This window comes from Miscanthus floridulus, chromosome 7, assembly GCF_019320115.1.
Source record: "Miscanthus floridulus cultivar M001 chromosome 7, ASM1932011v1, whole genome shotgun sequence".
Lineage (NCBI taxonomy): Eukaryota > Viridiplantae > Streptophyta > Magnoliopsida > Poales > Poaceae > Miscanthus > Miscanthus floridulus.
Window position 1 is genome coordinate 85379208 of NC_089586.1, and position 18268 is coordinate 85397475.

The 18268-nt window shown below is 44.3% G+C and overlaps 2 pseudogenes; one reads left to right on the forward strand and one right to left on the reverse strand.

Moving 5' to 3' along the window:
- Positions 1-611: 611 nt before the first annotated feature.
- LOC136465785 (uncharacterized) lies at positions 612-14590 on the forward strand (annotated as a pseudogene).
- A 2727-nt stretch (positions 14591-17317) lies between these two features.
- On the reverse strand, positions 17318-18268 carry LOC136465786 (F-box only protein 6-like; annotated as a pseudogene).

Genomic DNA, 18268 nt, shown 5'->3' on the forward strand with positions numbered 1-18268 from the left:
GGCTCAAAAATTGAACCAGCGGCTATTTTCAGACTTAGAATTTTTCTAAGTCTGGAATTCATCGTCGTCGCCATTGGCATTCCGCGTTCTCCAAATTTTGCTAAGCAACTTGAGTTGGTCCAAAAATAAAAGTTGGAGATAATTATTTGGAGAAGAGGATACCCAAAGATGGGATCAATTGGACCAAGTTTGACCTCCCAAAATGAACAAAAACCGAGCTTTACTTTGATCGACATTAATTCATTGACAGTGTCAAATTAGGGCCTAATTATCTCTTAATCCTTTGCTCTAATGGCTATGAACCTTTAACGAAATTTGTAGAGCATCGGATGGAGATCAAACTTCGTTAAAGGCCCACCATCAAATTCCCAACCGAACCAGCCCAAAAACGGCTTCCAAGACGCGCTGGATCGCGCTCGCCACCTGCTCGTCAAAATGCCGACGCGTGGCCAGGGCGTGGCAGCCATGCGAGCCGAGCGCCCCCACCTCCTGCCGCGTGCCTTGCCTCCTCCTCGCGTTTTGTGGACGCTGAGCCGCTCCCAGACGCTCCGCGCCCCCCCACTGCTCGCTCTCCTGGCCTCTCTCCTCGCCCTTGCTCGCGTCCGCCATTGATGGCCGAGCAGAGCTCGCCGCCGCAGCCGTTCTCGCCGCTCCCAGCTTTCTCACTCCCCACGAGCACCACCCTCAGCTTCGCCGCCATCTCCTGCACGCCGTGCTCATGCTCGCCGTCCAAAACCACGCTGGGAGCACTGCAGTCGCCGGCCGCCGTCGCTTCCGACCGCCGGTGCTTGTGGCCGGTCCTCCACAGACCGCCTCTCGGCCATCCAAGACCACCAGCGAGTGCGGGAGGACACCCTGGTGCTCCTCCTCCACTTCACCGCCGCCGTTAAGCCTCCTCCGGCCGGATTCCGCGAGCCCCGACGACCTCCCTGTTCAAAATCCCGTCAGGGACCTCGCGCTCAAATTCGACTAAGTAAAGGGGCTTTTCTGCAGAACCATAGACTCAAGTGAATAGTACCTCGAGGACCTATTTGTTGTAAATCGGGTAAAACTTTGAAACTTCATAGTAAATCATAGGAAATTCGTAAAATAGCAAATGAGGACTTTTTGGAATCCTTGTGAAATTGTCTATGCAGTAGATCTATAATATGTCATGTTTCAGTTAAAGTTTTAGCTGTAAAAATAGATTTATGCCTCTAGGTTTTTAATTCTAGTTGTATTTGTCTTTTTCATAACTGCAGTTGTAGGGCTCCAAATGAAGTGAAATTTTTGTGGCATGCTACTCATGTGATGTTTGATGTGTGGTAAAAATTTCAGGATTTTAGGCTTGATCAATTTAGAGATATGAAAAATAACAAATGACATATGCTGCTTTGCTTCTATTCTGGACAGTTCTGCATGTATGCATTGTTTGGCTCAGTTAAGTTATGAATCATGCCTTGTTGATAATAAATGAGTTGTAGTAATTTTCATAAGCTTTTCAAAAAGCTAAAGAGCACAATTTTTGGTTAAGTATGTGTTTAGCTATAGTTGTTTAAAGTACTGTGGTAGTTTCTGCCCAAACCCAGACAGGGTTGCTTTGTGTGCCATGTGTGACCTTGTTAGTAGCAGAATTAGTTCTAGATGTTTATAGCAAAGTTGTTCAAAATTTGTTAAGATTTCCAAAAATTCCAGAACCATATTTATTGGACATGTGGAACTCAACTTATAGCTGTTTAAAGTAGCATATCAGTTTCTGTTCATGTTTTGGATATAGATGTCTTCCTTGGTTTAATTGACCTTGTTAACTATGAAATCATCTTAAGATGATAATAAGAAAGTTGTAGGTAACTTTATAAGCTTTCCATAAAGTTAAGAATCATGTTTGTCGGAGGTCTAGAACTCCATTTATGCTTCTCTAAAGTTCCTATAAGTTTTCTATCCATAGCTGTGCCTCTGCTGTTTAGGCTGCTGGTGCTAGTGTTACTTGTGCAACTAGTTTCATGGTGTAAATGATGTTTACTGTAGTTTTGGTAAATACAAAAGTCGTATATGATTATCTTATCTTGCTTGTGTTAAATTTTCATGATCCTAGGTCTGATAGTTTAGGAGTTGCATGCTTAATAAGTCTACTGTCATATTTTGATTACATTCTACGCAGACTTAAAAGATTAGCATGTTTGGTCATGATAACTTGGGAATCATGCTGAGATGATTAAAGATGAAATGTGGATAATTTCCTAAGCTTTCCATAATGTCTTGTTTCATATCATTTGGATTTATAAAACTCCAGATATGATTGATTTATGAAGCCGCTATTTGCAAGTCTAGAAATTGGCATATTCCGGTTATAGTTGTTGCTTCACCTTGACTTGCTTTGCATGTTGCTAGGTGTGGTTCACGCCCTTAGTAATTAAGTTAAATACACCTGAGATCTTGTGAGACTTATGTGCCATGTATAATATTCTTTGTTATCTTAGCATGATAGATTGTGTGATGTTAAGTTAAGCATCGCAAAGTACTTAAGTGTGTTAGTGTAAACTATGCTTGTCTTGCTTGCTATTTTGTGATGCGTCTCATGGTGCTATTCTTCATATTTATGCACTTGCATATTGCATCTCATCTAGGTACGCTAGATGCACCACGTGAAGGATGAGATGTTGGAGCCGAATCCGAAGACGGTGTATGGTGGACCTATCCCGAAGGTGGAAGGACTGGACAAGTGCTAGGACGGGAGATGCTCACTTAACGAGTGTCGTCTAACTAACACTGACTCAGTGTGGGATCCCAGGCAAGCCCCGGAGCATATTAAGCCTCCTAATTTCCGAAATGCAGTTAAAGTATTATTGTTACATATATATATTGTTGCATTAAGTTTAGGTGTTGGATGCAAACACTTGCTGCATTGGTTATCCAATCCTTGTCCAGATATTGATACCCTGAATCCTATGTAGCTTAGGCTCGTGTAGTGCTTAGCCCTGCTTTAACACGGTAGAAGTCAGGTGATTTCCTGTCACCTGCGAGATATAGGAAGATACATATGGCACGGTTGGCTATATTTGCTATCGTGGAAAAGAACCAGTCTTAATTTGAAATGAAGACCGGGCGGAGGCTTGCCGGTTTGCAGTGACTCCGTCTGTGTCGATTAAGGACTGAATCTTGGAGCCTTTCCTGTTCATGTTGAACGTATGCCTCTCTCTTAGTTGGCCGGCCCGATGACCGACCGCGAAGCCGAGTAGCTCACCTCAGGCCGGGAGTCGATAAGTATAAAGTGCGCCTCGGAAGGGAGCCGTAGGCGTGAGTCCAAGGGCAGGTGATTTAAAAGTCCTGATCGTCCTGGTAGAAGGGTAATCCCTGAGAGTGCTGGCGCTGATCGAACCCGCGAATTTGGTTCCTGAGATGTACCAAAGGTAACCCACGGCTACCCTTGCTAAGTATGCCAGGGTGAGAGTTAGGAATACCCCCTCAGCTGAGTTGTAATTCGATTCGAGTCGCCGTCTCTCCCGGTTAGTGAGAACTTGACGGGCTTATCTCCAATGTAGATACACTTAATACTTAATGGTTCGGAAATGATGATATGATGATAACAGCCTGAATATACCTGCTATGGTTAATATTGATTGCTCCTAATAAGTGAGTGCTCTAGTACAGGTGCTAATCTAGTGGACAGGTAAATGATGACAAGCTTGATGCTAAGTTTAAATTGGTCACCATATTCATAAGCTCTTTTATGCAACTATGTCAAGCTAGCCCACCTCATAAGCCTTGCATACTCCTTGGTGTCATTTATTTCTGGTTTATGACGGGTAAGTCTAGCTGAGTACCTTCTCGTACTCAGGGTTTATCCCACCATGTTGCAGGTGGAGTTCTCGACCTGTTGATGATGGTGGCTAACTGCCGGTGGGCTCGGTGATTCTATAGTTACTTCTCATCTATATGCTTTTGTCGGATGATGTCACTTATGCTAGCAATGTATTTGGAACATATATTAATGTAATCTTTTGAAAGCTATGTTGTTTTCACTAATCGGTTTTGAAACCCAAACTTGTACTATAATTTGTGAATCCATTTGTAATATTATTTTCCGCTGCAACCCTACGTATGTGATGTGTATTTGCTTAATCACGCGATCTTGGTTGTGATGTTGATTTACCGAGGTCTTTCGGGACACTCGGCGGACTACCGGGTTTATATAAGTGAGAGTATGCGCGTGTCAACGTGTTAAGCGGGGACAGACATACTTGATCTTGTATAAATTGGGCGGTTCTGTTACAAATAGGGTGCAAGACATAACTTGGACGAAGGCGACGTGATGATCCGATGATCAACACCTCAAGCAAGACCTTAGGAGCACAAGAGAAGATCCAAAGATCAAGCAAAGTCCAAGCATGAAGATTGGAACCAAGCCGTATGAAAGATCATGAAGAAATGAGCTCACTGTGGTGACCGGATGCAGGACCGGACGCTGGATAAGCAACCGGACGCTGCTACCGGATGCTGGGCAAGTGGCTCGGCAGACAGGCAATCGGTGACTAGACCGGACACTGGCGGCAACCGACCAGACGCAGGACAGCAGCGTCCGATCGATTACAATAAGATTCCAGAGCGGCAAATCTGTGATCGGACGCGTCCGGTGGCAGGCGACCAGACGCTGGCCAGCGTCCGATCAGTAAATTGCCTACTCAACGGTCGGGATGACCGGACGCGTCCGGTCAAGACGATTCAGCGTCCGGTCAGTAACAGTTTCACAGGAATCCAACCCCAACGGCTACTTTCTCAGTGGGGCTTATAAATATAACCCCCAACTGGCCATTTGAGGAGTGTGGAGCTGAGGAAACATATCAAGGGTGTTGATACACCATTTTAGTGATCTCCATATGCATAGTGCTTAGTGTTTTATTAGGTGATTAGCATAAGTGCTTTGCGAAGTGCTTAGGTTGATTAGACCACCGCTTATGCGCTTGCTCTAGGTTTATGCCTAGTGTTTAGTGAGGTTTGCATATCTCTTGCCACCCCGTGCTTGCGAGCACAAGTGTTGTACATCGGAGGGGCTTGAAGTCTTGCGAGATCACACCAACCACGTTTGTGGTGTGGCCGCCACCGTGTACCGGAGGGAACAAGGCCCATGGCGTTTCGGCCGGAAGCTTGATAGTGAAGACGGCGGGGAGCATCCGGGAGAGGCTTGCCGAGAGGCACATCGGAGACCCACTTGCACGTGGGGAAGGCCCGAGGCTATCCACGGAGGTACCCGACCGGGAACTTGGCCCTTGTGAGGGATTCCTTGCGAGGGGCTCTAACGAGGACTAGGGGGAAGCTTACGCGCTTCTCGATACCTCGGTAAAAATACCAGAGTCGTCGATGGGAGTTTGCATATCTCTACCTTGCTCTTTAGCTTCCGCATTTGCATTGATTACTTTACTACGTTTGTGGTAGAGATAGCAACACACTAGCAAAACCATAGTTGCACATCTAGATAGCTTATCTATTGCATAGGTTTTGCTAGGGTTAGAAAAAGAGGCCATAGTTTAGAGTTAGAATTTTAAGTTGCCTAATTCACCCCCCCCCCCCCCTCTTAGGCGTCACGGTCCCTTCAATTGGTACTAGAGCCGGTTGGCTCATTTTGGACTTTTGGCTTAACCGCCGTTGAGCATACACTATTTAGAGTGGTTGGGATGGATACCGCTAGGCCTCCGCACTTTGACGGCACTAACTTCCCATACTATAAAGAAAGAATGGCTTGCCACCTTGAGGCGGTTGATTTGGGTATATGGAGAGTCACTCGTGACGGAATGAAACCCATCAAGAATCCCAAAAAACCCACAAAGAGTGATGAAAAAGAAATGCACTTCAATGCTAGAGCTAAATATTGCTTGTTTGAATCACTTAGTATGGATGTTTTTAACCAAGTATTCACTTTAAATACGGCACATGAAATTTGGTTAAAACTCCAAGAGCTCCATGACGGCACAAGCAATGTCCGTGAGCAAAAACATTGTCTAGCAAAGCAAAACTATGATTCATTTACTATGAATGATGATGAGCTTGTTCGTGATATGTATTCTCGTTTGAATCTAATTATCAATGAGCTCCATTCTATAGGATTATTAAAGCTAGATGATGCGGACATCGTGAGGAAGATCATCTCCGTGCTACCACAAAAGAAATATGCAAGCATCATCACCATCCTTCACAACATGGAGGACTTAAGCAATATGACCCCGGGCATAGCCATTGGCAAGTTAGTGGCATTTGAAATGTCACGTAAGATGGGGCAAGAAGAAGCTTCTTCATCAAGCAAAGGCAAAGCTCTCACTTGTAGCGAGAAAAAGAAGATGAAGGGCAAGCAAGTTGAGACAAGCTCAAGCTCAAGTTCCTCAAGTGAAGATGAAGAAGAAGATGAGGACGATGATGATGATGATGAAGATTCAAGTGATGATCAATCTTCCTCCTCCACCTCTGATCTTGATGAAGAATCAATCAAAGTGATCAACAAGGTGGAGAAGATGATCCAAAGACTCAATGTCAAGGGTGTGCCCATCCAAATTCAAGATTTCATTTTCACAAATCAAAGAAAAGAGCAAAGAAAGAAAGGATGCTATGGATGCGGCGAGTTAGGGCACTTTGTGGAAGTTTGTCCAAACAAGCCCACACCCAAGACAAAGAAGAAGGCATGCAAGAACCAAGCACTCACATCAATAAGATCATGGGATGATTCTTCAAGTGAAGAAGAACCCCATCACAAAAGGTGAGGCCGCAAGCACTCATCATCAAGCTCTTCTCGTGTGTGCCTTATGGCACGAGGTAACGAAAGCTCTTCCTCTAGTGAGAGTGATAGTGATGATGATATGCCTTCTTATCACAAACTTGTGCAAGAAAATTTTAATTATGCTAAAGCTTGCACTAGTCAACAAAAGAAGCTCAAAAGTTTAAAAGAAAGGCTAGATAGTTCACAAAAAGCATACAAAACCTTGCTTGAACAATATGAGAACTTTACTAATCTCAATATTGAACTATCTACTAAAATTGAGAGACTTGAGACTAGTACAACAACAAATGCATGCACAATCAATGATGAGCAACTTTTTAAGAAAAATGAAAAATTAAAAGAAAAGTTAGCTAGCTCACAAGAAGCATATAATAATTTGCTTGCTAAAATGGAAACCATGTGCAAACATTGTGATGAGCTAACTAATAAAGTTGCTAATCTTGAAGCCGTTAGCACAAACCCCACCAGGGCATCTAAAAAGAAAAGTTCTATCTTTAACATGTCTAAAAAGGATGCCTCTACTTCTTGTAATGATTTATGTTTAGACTCACCTTTGTGCAACCAAGTTTGTGTTGAGAAAGTTATTGTAGATACATGCACACAAGAGGTTGCAAAGGAGAATGAGCAACTCAAGCAAGAAGTAGCTCGCCTCACCAAGGACTTGACTCAAGTGAAAGGCAAGGCAAAGCAAACCCAACTTCATCAAGATAACACCGTCAAGAGAGTGAAGAAGCTTGATGAAGAACAAACCGTGGTTTGTTACGTGTGCCACAAGGAAGGTCACAAGTCCTATGAGTGCAAGGTAAAGAATGGGGGAGGAGCAAAGAAGAAGGAGAAAAAGCAAATAAGTAAGCTCTCCAGCACCTACACCAACAAGGTGGACAAGAAGGCCTCCACACCTTATCTCTTGAAGAAGAAGAAAAATAACAAGGTGGTGGCCATCAAGGTGAACAAGCAAGCCAATAATGGGGTCAAACGCTTTTGGGTGCTAAAGGAAATCATTTCCAACATGAAGAGCACCAAGAAGGTTTGGATCCCGAAAGGGAAGTGAGAAGTCTGTCGGACATCGGGGAATTTGGAGACTTGGCAAAGTTTGGGTGCATTTCATGGGGTGCATCATGATGGACAAAGTCATTGCCAAGTAGGTTAGTGAATACTATGGACCCAAATTCCCCTTCCCATGTTAGGTAACTAGATGTCATTACTTTCAAATAGTATTCATTTCAATTGGTTTTGTTTTTCAATTGATATACTCTTAAAGCATCTAGTTATCGTTCATGCCTATGTTTGCATTTACATGCTTAAATCTTTTGTCATGCATTCAATAGGTATATCATATGGTAGGCTTGCTTGGTTTCATTATCAACCCTTAGAGCAAACCTACATGGTTTAAAATTGTTTAGGAGCACGGCACATAGCTTGTTTTACAATTATTTATCTAATATGTGCCAATATCCAAATTGTAGATAATCTCTCCAAAAATGTGCACAAATTTTACAAGTATTCAACACTTGTGTGCACAAATTTAGGGGGAGCTTAATCTACAAGTTGGATGCTTTGAGACTAACACCTTTTCAAGCCTATCTTGTGTAGTAGTCTCATTGCAAGGAAAGTGGAGTTCCCGGAGGAAAGCACTATACTTCAATTGATAGAAATCAAATTGATTTTCACATGTGGTATTTCTAAACCGATATCACCATGTTGATCTCACTTTAATATTTATTTGCTTTCTCCATACATTATATAGATTAACCTCTCTTGTGCAATAAATTGCTAATTATGCGTATGCTTTGCTTTCTACCATATGTATGCATATTTTTAGGGGGAACTTAGTCTATATAATGTGAGACTCAAATTTTGTGATCCATTTCACCCTTTACACAAAGGATCACAAAATTTGACCCTCCCTTGTGCTACTAATGTCTTCCTTTTCGGTGTTTGATGCCAAAGGGGGAGAAGTTGAAGGACCAAAAATAAGCATTTAGTTACAAGTAGTAATGGTCCGAGAAAGGGAGGAATGTGAATTATGGGTTAGTCTAAGTAATGAGAAATTTTTTAGAAAGCTAGGCTTAAATCCATAATATCACATGGGGACATTTGCAAGGGCAAGACGAGTTTTTAAGTAAAGTTTCAATTGGTATCTATCAATTAGTATCATATAACCTTGCCCTTTGCATTGCATCCTAGCAAGTAGGTAGTTTTTAACTTCCAAATTCTTCTTATTTGCTTGCTTTGGTCGTATTAGCATCAATCACCAAAAAGGGGGAGATTGTAAGGAAAATGGACCCTTGGCCCATTTACTTTGAATTTTGGTGTTTGATGTCCAACACAACCAAATTGGACTAATGAATTTGCAAGTGTTTGTTTTGTAGTTCAATAGGGTGCAAGACATAACTTGGACGAAGGCAACGTGATGATCCAATGATCAACACCTCAAGCAAGACCTTAGGAGCACAAGAGAAGATCCAAAGATCAAGCAAAGTCCAAGCATGAAGATTGGAACCAAGCCGTGTGAAAGATCACGAAGAAATGAGCTCACTGTGGTGACCGGATGCAGGACCGGACGCTAGATAAGCAACTGGATGTTGCGACCGGACACTGGGCAAGTGGCTCGGTAGACAGGCGACCGGTCACTGGACCGAACACTGGCGGCAACCGATCGGACGCAGGACAGCAGTGTCCGATCGATTACAGTAAGGTTCTAGAGCGGCAAATCTGTGACCAGACGCGTCCGGTGGTAGGCGACCGGACGCTGGCTAGCGTCCGATCAGTAAATTGCCGGCTCAACGGTCGGGACGACCGGACGCGTCCGGTCAGGACGATTCAGCGTTCGGTCAGTAGTAGTTTCACGGGAATCCAACCCCAATGGCTACTTTCTCAGTGGGGCTTATAAATACAACCCCCAACCGGCCATTTGAGGAGTGTGGAGCTGAGGAAACATACCAAGGGTGTTGATACACCATTTTAGTGATCTCCATATGCATAGTGCTTAGTGTTTTATTAGGTGATTAGCATAAGTGCTTTGCGAAGTGCTTAGGTTGATTAGACCACCGCTTATGCGCTTGCTCTAGGTTTATGCCTAGTGTTTAGTGAGGTTTGCATACCTCTTGCCACCCCATGCTTGCGAGCACAAGTGTTGTACATCGGAGGGGCTTGAAGTCTTGCGAGATCACACCAACCGCGTTTGTGGTGTCGGAGACCCACTTGCGCATGGGGAAGGCCCGAGGCTATCCACGGAGGTACCCGACCGGGAGCTTGGCCCTTGTGAGGGATTCCTTACGAGGGGCTCCAACGAGGACTAGGGGGAAGCTTGCGCGCTTCTCGATACCTCGATAAAAATACTGGAGTCGTCGATGGGAGTTTGCATATCTCTACCTTGCTCTTTAGCTTCCGCATTTACATTGATTACTTTACTACGTTTGCGGTAGAGATAGCAACACACTAGCAAAACCATAGTTGCACATCTAGATAGCTTATCTATTGCATAGGTTTTGCTAGGGTTAGAAAAAGAGGCCATAGTTTAGAGTTAGAATTTTAAGTTGCCTAATTCACCCCCCCCCCTCTTAGGTGTCACAGTCCCTTCAGGCAGGATGGCACTGGCAGTGATCGTGATGAGGGATGCCACCACCACCAGCTGCAGCAGCCATTGGCAGTGACCCTCAAGACCAGCATGGTCCACGGAGTGCAACTGAAGTAGGAACAGCTCCTGCCCAAACACCAACGCGGCAAGCGCGGCCACCACGTCACCGACCCCACCAGCCATGGCGGCATCAAGGTGCCAGGAGCCGTTGCTATGGTAGGGTTCCTCTAACACCATCTTCAATGGCAAGCGTGCCTAGTTCATGTTGTAGTCGGTGTCACAGGTGCACCAGAGTCTGTGCTCGACTGCGTAAGTAGTGAAGGCTAGCGTTGTTAGACAGCAAGAACGGTGATTTGGCCACGGTGCCCACGACAGCCATAGAGTGTTGGGATGGTGCTAGAGTTAGAACAGAATACGTTCCACTGGATGTAGATGCACAATTTTAGAAAGAAACCGATTCACCTCATGCTTGATTAGGTTGCTCAGCTCTTTTCGTGTTTATAATCAGAAGTTTATGCACACCAAGTATTTGATATAATATGTGTCCAATATATTATGTATTCTGTTGTGATAATACTCAATTCTCCAAAATGTGTCCTTAGTACCTTGAACTTTTCAGTAGTCATTATACATCTTAATGGCATAAGCAAGATTCCTATTAAGAGATTTGAAATTGATTAGTCACCAGGTATCCTAACCTTCTAATGATGTTAATTGCACTGAAACATCTCATGTTCCAGTATCAGAACCTCATATTCTCTATGTTATATGCCCCAGATTGAAAAATGTTGAACCAAATAATCATGATTTACTCATAAGTTTCATTTAAACTGGCATATATTCTCCCCAATATCCTAAAAACACCCTATTCCACCTTCCTTTACTGAAGTTATTAATATGGATAGTTTTATCAGGCCCCTGCATTCAGTAAGCCCAGAGTATATGATAGGAAATTTTTTACAATAATTAGGGAAAAATTCGATGGCTGACATCGACCGAGAGCGGCCAATCCGACGGCAACAAAGGTAGGAGGCAACAGGAGGCAATGGGACGGAGGCAACGGGAGACGATTGCTGTGTCTATGATCGGTGGGCCATATGCGCAAAAATCGCCTTCCATTGCCTCCGCAAATGTGGGGATTAGGACTGGGCGGTAATTCCATTCTCGTAGTTTTTTTTTGATAAAGGGTAAAATGGTAACTCTATAAATACAAAAATAATGTTTTGAGTAATATAGTTAGGATGGATAATACAATTAGTATAGTTAGTTAAATGAATATGTCGTTTACTTCTTGTTCCACCACCGCCGTCATGCGAGCCGCCGCCGCCGCCAATGGGAGGAGGCCGGGCGCAGGGCAACAGGCCACCCCTACCCCTTGTTCCTCCTCGCCGTCATCCGCTCGGGCGTCACCCTCCTCCTCGCCATACTCCGCTCGGGCGCCACCCTCGGCGTTCGTCCATGGTGGAGCAAGAGGAGGCAGGTGAGGATGGGGGCCATGAAACCTAGATCCAAGCGTGCCATGAGGAGGAGGAGGCGCCGGCGCCGACACCGATGCTAGTGCTGGCGTGCTGCACACGACCAGGCGCAGGTTCGACACCGCCGCAGTGCTATCTGCGATGGGTAGGTTTGGCGTCACGTGCCTCGCGCTGGCGCCGCCGGTGCTGCTGGCCATCGTGCGCAACCGCCGAGGAAGTGGACGCGGGCACTGCCGCCCACGTGGCCACGCTCTTGGCGGTGAACTACGGCGGCGCTCCCCTCGCGGCTGACCTCATTGCGCGCTTCTCGCGCACTTTACCCGACATAGGCGTTACCCAGGTTGGTTTCTCGCTGCTGCTAGTTCATGTCTTTTGATTCTTAGTTCAGAGAATATCATAACTACTAGAGTAGTTCATACAAATCACTTGCAATTGTGTGTTCATCATAGCATACAGTGCTTGTTTCCAATTGGCAAAAGGGGTATGGTCTTACAGGATTGATGGTTTTCGGTTCGTATACTAGGTTAGAAACTGTCAAGTATGCTCTCTTTAGTTAGTGAATTATTTATTGACAAATCTCATTTGCAGATATGAGCTTGAATTAAATGTTCTTGGACTTAGGTTTTTAGTTTGACACAGCCATCATGTGTAATTTTGAGTTTTGTGAAAAGAAGTATGAAGAGCTACTGATACAACTATAGTTCTGTCAGCCGGTTCAACTTTGACTTTCATAGTTTGCAGAATTTCTGGTGGCTTGGTTGGAGCATTTGTAACATTGGGCATGATTGACATGTCATTCAACACATTAGTGCGAGAGAGGAACGCTATGCTTCCTACAATTTCATCAAAGGTAATTTATATAGTGAAAAAACACTTGCTTTGATTTGGAATTTGCTGCTCATACTTTGTGCTCAACATTCAATGTAGATATTCAGCTCAGACCGAATGTAAATTTATGCCATTCCATATTGACCCCTTGGGTTGTCTGATCTTTTTCCTAATGGCTAAAATTAGTTTCAAGAATGTGAAGGGTTGGATCACTCTGGAACTTTTATCTTATAGACTTCAGTCCTAAAATAATAATACAATTTCCATCATTATGACAGCAGGGACTTTTGCTATAACTGACTAGTTAGTAATGACTAATTTGATTGAGAATACCACAACACAAACACCTTTAACTTTTACTTGAATGTTGCCCAAGTGCTATTTTTGTTGCTGCCATGCTGGAAGATAGAATGGAACTACAGCTAACATGTAAAACTTGGTTACAAATTTTGATCAGTTTAAAAAAGAAACAACTTTTGTTGCAAGAATGATGAAGCCAAATGTAGTTTGCTACTATGGGCTATGGCATTCCATTTTATTCTGGTTTGGTCATTGGGGAGTGGGGATACTTGGGACCAGTTCAAAGCATTATGAAGTTTTGAACTGTCCAATTGCTTGGCTATATCTGCTCTTTTGTGCTTGAAGGGAAAGCGTTGGTGGTCCTGCTGGTGAAGAGAATGTACAGGATGCTAGGCAGCAAAATGGACATCAAAGACAAGTTGTTGTGAGGAGGTTTCACTTTGCTTTTCAGCTTGACTTGCCTTGATCATCAAACTAGCCGCAGTGGTGTTTCTCTTTAGCCAGGAAGGCTCGAAACAAAGGTTGTTTCTTCTCATACTGTTTGCCTCATTGATTTACTTGTGAGTACTTTGCTCAAATCATCTCCAATATACTTAATGCTATTTCACAGTTTACTCTTCATTACTTGTATAGCCTATATATGGTGCTGCTAGATAACCTCGTGGTTCTATATCCTGTAGATATCAAACCGGAGCTATTACACCTTTTGTAAGATGGCTTCAGCGGGCGGGAGGTGCAGCTGCTCGTCCACCACAGGCCCCTACTCGGGTTGAGAACCGTGCTCCTCTACCTATCCAGAATGATGGCAATGAGTAGCCCAATGGTAGCTTCCATATACTGCTCTTTGTATTGTTTGTGCTCTATGCATGATTGTTCATCATATTGCAACACCAATTTCACTTTTTAGTATATTTTAGTCTCACCATAATATTGTAACTTTCCTTTTCACTACCATCTGCTCTTCAATGGGAGGTTCATATAAACAGCAGTAGCCCTTGCATGAAATAAAATTGTAAATGGCCACGATTAGCACCAACGAATGAGACATGTTACAGCTGTCTAATGTCTCATGTTGATTCATGTTTTGATGGAATGGTGTTTCATGCTTTAACAGTCAAGTTGTTTGTTGCTTTTGATTTGACTACAAGTACCAATAATGATTCATATTTCTCTTTTTCTAAGGAAGTGTTAATGCACAGTTTGCTAGTATCTAATGACTAAGCGCTTCTGTTGTTGTGGAAAATCTTGCAGGGCCTGCAAACCCTGACCAAGCTGCTGAGAACCATGAACAAGATGCTGTAGCTAGTAATGAGAATCCGCAAGAGGCAGAGGTAGAAGGAAATCAGCGCAATTGGCTTGGAGGTGTCTTGAAAGAGGTCCAGCTGGTTGTTGTAGGGTTTGTTGCATCGCTTCTTCCTGGTTTTCAGCACAATGACTAGGCCTCATCTCGTCACTGTGGAATAAGCTATCAGCAGTGATATAATTATGGTGATATAGGGGAAATAATTATATGAAGCAGCTGAAAGATTTCTGTTTATGCAAATGAATGCATATTTGCTGTTAATGTTGTTTTGTTTCATGTTCAAAGACTTATTGAACAAATCCTGTGACTGAATGCATACTTGCAGCTCACATGTAAAGAGTAGCCTGACACATCATCAAGTGAACAAGTATTGTTTTCGTTGCAGAAATATGGGATGCTTGCACCTGAATATAGTATCAGTCCCTTCTGCAAAATGTCTAAAATGAAGGATGTGAAAGTTTTTTCAAGGCTAAAACCTTGATTTATAATGTGTGACAGTAGAGCAGAAAATTTATGTCAGAGTGAAATACAATAATTATTATTTTTCTCGGTTGATTTTGTCGATCTTGGTCAGTTGCTCTCGCCGATGAATCAACTCAATAAGTGTGCAAACATTCAGCACAAAGGACTGTCTGTTTCTTTTGTTCGAAGGATAGTTATACGCTCTGAAGTATTACATCATAATTTGAAAAAAAATTATATTCTCTATGCTCGTTTTTCATCTCACTTCCTGAGTTCCTTGGGAATGTTCACAATCTTTTGACATGAATGATCTCAACCATTCTCTTGTGAGATACCTGGTGGTCTGACACGTCCTCCTCATCACTCCAGTCCTAACACCCATTCAAGCATCTACGGATCTCATGGCTCCAGCCGTTGCAGCACCACGCCAACAGGTCGTCGATGCCACCGACAGGATTTAGGCATGGAGAGACATTGTTCTTGCAGTTGCGGCAAAGATACTTATTGCATCGGCCGTCCTCAGGGCAGAATTCATGATTGCACACCTGAAATATAATGGATTATATAAAAGAGCCAATGCATCTATCCCTCATGGAACCAGACCAAACACTCATTAGCACTTGAAAAAAAATGCATAGAAATATGCAAGCATGAGCTATGGACTCGATTGCATAGAAACAAACAGGCATAGGTGTTTCCAATTAAACTACAAATAGATCTCTAAAAATTCATCATTCCACAGACATACCTCGTTGGGTGACCTGGGCCTTTTGATAGGAAGATCACATCCTCCGTTCACGCAAGCATTGCGACGACCACGATTCCAGTTCCAGCAGTTGCAGCAGCTGAAGCCGTCTCTCCCTCTCGGGGAGAGGCATGGAGAGACTCCGTTCACGCAGTCAGGGGCCAAGCACCTTTCGGCGCTCTTCTTCAGAGCCGTGGATTTTCCCGTCTTCATCTTCTTCTCAGCCGATGATTTTCCTGGATTCATCTCAAGACGGCGTGGATGTGGCCGGCGACGCGGTGAAGGCGGAGATCAGCGGCGGCGGCGCATCGAGCTCCGGCCGGCGGCGGGCTAGGGCTAGGGCTAAGGCTACGGCTCCGAGCGGCCCCTTTAGGGTTCTAAGGTGGCGGCGCGGTGCTCTGGGCATACTGTTTATAGGGGCGGGCGCGGGGAACCTCGGGGGCCATGATCGAGGGGATCGGGCAGCGGTGGCTACGCCCGGTTGATGTGGCACGGCGGGGCACGTTTGATGGAGGGGAGGGGTAGTGGGCTTTGGCCCAGACACATATCGCCAGGAGTTGGGGAGAAGTTGCCGCTCTGTGTCCATGTCCAGGGAAGGAGGCGACACTATGCGTGGAGCCGCTGACACGCGGGCCCTGCAGGTCAGCGACAGGGGCGCGGGCACAGGGCGCTGGGCCACTTTGCCTGTTGTTGCGGGGCTGGCCTGTTGTTGCTGATGGGCTGCTGCCTGCTGGGCTTAGGGCCAAGAGAGGGAAAGGGCTTTTGACGAATCAGGTTTTGAAATATTCCTAATAATTTTTGAGTTTTGAAATACAGTTTTGAACTTGATTTTGAAATAAAATTTAACAAAATCTAATTATTTTATAAATAGATCAAAAATTTGATTCGAACTTACGTAGAATTTTATAAATTCAATTTTGACAACAATACAAATTTATGCAAAGGCATGAATGCAACATCCCTCAATTTAAAATTTTTAAATTTATCTAAAGTTCCCATTTTGCTCATTTTGAAATACTATGCACTCCTGCTGAAAGCAACAGCTTGTCTCCCAACTGTGGATAGTTACTTAGTTTCCTTTGCACTCATCTTTGTTGGTTTTCATGAGGCTCTTAGATCAGGCACTGAAAGAGACAGTTGGAGAAATGCAAACTAGTGGATAAACATGGCCAAACACTCATGGTCACTGAAGTTAGCCTGCTTTATTTTTCTCCAATGTCTCACCTTCAGACATGGTGCTTGATGTCTGTCTATGCGCACTACAAATTGTAGTGTACCTACAACATATGAGCGGATTGGATATAGAAGGGAGCTTCTGTGTTTGCATCATGGCATGTGACATTTGATTTGTGGATTATTAGAGGGAACTGAAACCACATGTCTTATCAAGACATACACAAACAGTTACTACTAACTACTTCCAAAATCAGGCACAATACCAAACAGTTACTACTAACTACTTCCAAAATCAAGACATACACAACCAAACAGTTTTACCCATGAAAAATATCAGTGAACTCACCAATGCCCTTGATGTCAAGAGCTCCAGACGCCACCTTTGGCTTCGGGGAAGATCTCGCGGTGGCACAACTCCCCACGACCACCGCCGGATTCGCCCAGCTCGTCGACTCCAGAGCTCGATTCGCCCGCTTCGGGGCCCCGTTGATTTGCCCGCATGAGCTTGGATTGGAGGTGGTGCTTCTGATTCCCGCTGGTCGAAGGCGGAGGCACGAGGGCATGTGGGTTTCTCTGGTGTGTATACGAGGCTGCGTGGGCATCAGGTTCATCATTAGGGAGGCGGCGGCAGCGCGCACCAGGGCAGGGAAGGGGACGCAGCCCCACGGGGCGAAGGCGAGGAGCAGCGGTGGCGAGTGTGTGGTCAGTCATAGGTCGCTGCATTTTTGCACAGCAGACCCACTAGCATAACCCTTCCCTAGAACTCGGCAAGTGTGTGGTCAGTTAGATGCAGTGGCAATGGGATGGCAAATTGCCTCCAAATCCCAGTGCTTACATCATATGACAAAACACCATCTGGTTCTACGCACATGAAGTATACCGTGCTGCCAACCGCCACAGGCTGTGACCTGAAATTTAGAGCAAGTGGAAGTTTGATGCCTGGAGGAAAAGTTCTAGGGCAAGACCACATGTTCTTTGTAGAGTCATAGACTTCATAAGTCCCATCGTTTCCTAACCACATTACTTTGTAGCCATCACTAGAACTTCTTCCATTCAACACCATCCCTACAGCGACTCTTGACCATCCCTGGACTGATCTTGGTGGGATCTCCTTGAGTGATTGCATAAGAGGGTTGCAAATGTAGAAATTCTTGTGGCTCAGATCCAATAAACATACAAGGCCACCCACGGATGCCACTAGAATAACTATCTTTGTAGAAGTGAGAGGAACGGATGGGTGGTGCCATTTCTTCAGCGAAGGATCATACATTGCAACATTGTTGTTTGCATTCTCATGGGTGATTGTATAGAACCATGGCAGTCCACGTGGAGCTTCAGAGTACTGATGAGAGAAACTGTCTGAGCCCAAAAGAGAAGACCACTTTCGGCAGACAGTGCGGAATCGAAAAATTGCAGCAACTACAAGCCTTGCAATGACAGTTTCAAAAATATCTTGAGGGAAATCTCTCCAGATCTCTTGTTGCATTACTTCAGTTTTGTTTAAGGAAGGTGCCTTTTCACGGTTTTGATCTCTCCATGGTCGCTTCCGAAGGGGAGATTGGTTAGTTTCCATGATCTTTAGTAATTCTGAGCTGTATCCAGACCTTCCCCCACAATAATCATCCTTGATTGAACCATGTTCGAAGTCAAGTAA